Source organism: Carettochelys insculpta, chromosome 2, assembly GCF_033958435.1.
Source record: "Carettochelys insculpta isolate YL-2023 chromosome 2, ASM3395843v1, whole genome shotgun sequence".
NCBI classification, from domain to species: Eukaryota; Metazoa; Chordata; order Testudines; family Carettochelyidae; genus Carettochelys; species Carettochelys insculpta.
Window position 1 is genome coordinate 279,660,686 of NC_134138.1, and position 3,340 is coordinate 279,664,025.

Genomic DNA, 3,340 nt, shown 5'->3' on the forward strand with positions numbered 1-3,340 from the left:
GCTGAACTCGCTGGGCTCTGCGTGGGCCCAGCTGTGCTGTGCTGTGAGAAATGTGCTGTGTTTGCTCCAGCAGGAGCCAAGAGGGCAAATAAATGCAAACACTCGCTGGGTGGGATGGGCCCTTGGAGACCCCAGCTGCACTGGCTCCTGGGGGGTCCGCTGGGGAGAGGGAGCCTGAGTGCCTGGGGGGACACACAGCCCATTGGATTTATTAGGCCATGCTATGGAGACCGCAGCTCCCAGCATGCAGTGCTCTTCCTTGAGTTGCCTGGCCTGTGCAAGCACCCCCAGTCCCCCCGCTTTCTGGAGCCCCTGTCCCTGCGTATGATGGGAGATTCAGACCCAGTGTAATGCCAGAAGCACCTGGTCATCTGAGGGCAGAAGCCAGGCCCACTGCTGGTGGTGGTGGGGAGATGCAAAGGGACAATTGCCCATCCCCTAGGGCCTGCGAATTGCCACGGCAGCATCGCTCCAGCCGCCCCAGGCTGCAAGGGAGTGGGGGGAATGCTGCAGTCCAGGCAGCAGCAAGGGCTGACTGCCCTTGGCCCCACCCCTTCTGGGGTGCACAGCCAGGTCCCCCTCATGTCTTACCCTGATGCCCTCAGTCCTTCCAGAAGGCTCAAACCTGGGATCTCAATGTATGCGCCTCTGCTGCAGGCGCTAAGAGCTGGCTGCCTCTCAGCCACGGCTGTGAGCAGAAGCCTTGCTCCCTCTGTAAGGGTACGTCTGCATGGCCAAGTTATTTCCAAATTAGCTATTTCAGAAGAGATATTCCCAAACAGCATATTTCAAAATAATGCTGCTCCACACAAGGGCTATATCTACACGCACCCCAGAACTTCCAAAGGGGCATGATAATGAACCTAATCAGAAGATGCTAATGAGGCACTGCCATGAATATGCAGTGCCTCATTAACATAATAGTGGCCACGGCACTTCAAAAGTGCCTCTTTCGATCATGTGTGGCACATCTACATGGGGTCCTTTTCCAAAGGCCCCTGCGCACTTCGAAATCCCCTCTTTCCTCTTTGGTTATAAGTGCGCAGGGGCCTTTGGAAAAGGACCCCGTGTAGATGAGCTGTGCACGATCGAAAGCGGCACTGGCAACGTTCTGGGGCTAGTGTAGACGTAGCCAATATGTGCTTTGGAATAGCACTGGGGTGTTTTGAAATAGAACATCTACGCACATACAGCCTGTTTCACACTAGAGCCAAGGGACGCACTGGGGCTTATTTCGGAATAGGCCCCTAACAGCCCCTATTTCGAAACAGGCGCTATTCCCCGGGGAATGAGGTTTACCTCTTTCAAAATAAACCGATCGCTATTTTGAAATTGTTTCAAAATAGCTGTTGCTTTGTGCAGCCACTAGCAAAAGTCATTTCCATGCTGCTGTGAACCAGGCTCCCCCGAGAAAGATGCAGCCATGTAACCACTGCTGGCCTGGGCTGTGGCTATCAGGTTCTTGCAGGGAGCAATGGAGGAAGTCTGCAAAGAACCCCAGCGCTGCATGCAGCCGTCTGCAATGACAATAACACACCCAGCTGGAGAATGGCGGCATAGGAGAGTGGGGACCGCATGCCCCGGCTGGGTGCTACGGAGGGAGCCGGGCTGGAGAAGGTCAGCGTGCGGGGAGGGAATTCCGTGCGTAGCTCAGACCATGTAGGAGAACACCACCCAGCTGCTGGCCCGGGCTCCGCTTGCCGTCAGGAAAGGGAAGCTGTCCGGCCTGGGAAAGGAGGGGCCGCCTCGCATGGTTTGTCCTTGCGGCTTCCTGCCCCGTCACGTGATGATCCCTGGGGGACAATTAGTAGCCAAGGAATCTCTTCTCACGCCAGGCCTGGCTGGTTGCTCTGGCGCCGGGCAGCTCTCAGGGACTGCTGGATCATGTGGCCTTGGGGTGCCACACGGAGAGGTCATATTCCCCTCAATATGTGGGTACAAGGGGCTGGTCAGTAACCAGTGGAGGGAGTGGCTGGGCAGAGGGGCTGGCGCCCCCAGCAAGGATCTGCTGCTGCCACCCCGGCGGCTGAAGGAGAGGACGTGTAGCAAGGCGACTGTGCTGATCTGGGGCCAGGGGTGGGTGTCATGAATGAAAGCCTGTAAAGGGTAAACCCAGAGCTTGTCTACACTGTGTGGCTGTGTCTACACATGCTGCTTCCAGAAGTGGCACAGTCATGAGCTATCCAGAAGGTTCTAATGAGGCGAGGATGCAAATTTTCTGTGCCTCATTAGCATATTGGCATGTAGCTTATTGGCACATGATGGCTGCATCTACACAAAATTTTGGGGAAGAGGGGGTTTCCGGAAGGAGGGTTTCCTTCCGGCAGATCCCCACTGGCTGTGCCTCTGCACGTGTTCTGCGGAGTATGGAAGAGCTTCTTCCAGACGCCAAACCATATGCTGATATGCAAATGAGGCATGGAAAATTTGCATCCGCGCCTCCATTAGCATCTTCCAGATAGCTCATTAGCATGGCGCTTCTGGAAGAAGAGGCACGTGTAGACACAGCCTGGCTGGTTCTACACATGCCCCTTTCTCCAAAGCTCCTCTGGACTCCAAATCATGCGACCCTATACTAATGAGGCACTGGGCATTTACATTCACTCCTCATTAGCATATGTCGGGCCGTTTACCAGCATGCCATTTTCGGAGTAAGTGGCATGTGCAGAAATGGCCCCTGCGTGTGTAAAGCTCCCCTTTTTTGTGGAAAAAAAAAGCCCATGTGTACACACTGCACAGCTTGTTCTTGTGGAATAAGGGGGCATTTAACTTGAAAGAGTAACTCCGCCAAAACAAATGACCTTTGCTGACACCCCTCGCCCCCTTTCTGTTTCGAAACTGACTCGGTGTGTACTGAGCAGAGGTAATTACAACTTCTTTGGCCCCCAGGGTGGCAGCCCATTGTTGCTCTTATTTCGAGATTTGGCTCACTGGTGTGAATGCTCCATTTTGAAGGGTTCTTGCAGCGTAAAGGCTCTTCAGCAATAACTGATATCAGCGTTAGAACGTCAAAATAAGTAATTTCTGAAAACCCTGCAGTGTAGACATAGCCCCAGAGACAGTGGTTCTCTTCTGGCAAGCAGCCAAGCAAGACAATCGAGGAGAGAGACAGGGTCTTTTGAATTGAAGCAGTTACCTGCTGAGGGGTCTTTCTTTTGTGTGCTGGAGGAGAGAGATGCAGAGATGTTTGAGCCTGAGCACATTGAGAGAATTCAGTAGATACCTAGGCCATAAGGAGAGCTGGGCATACAGATATGTAAGTAGAAAGGAAATGTTTAATCAGTTGCCATTAGGTTATTTTTAAATTTTGGGTTTGGTTCAGGACGTCTCAGTCTGCTTG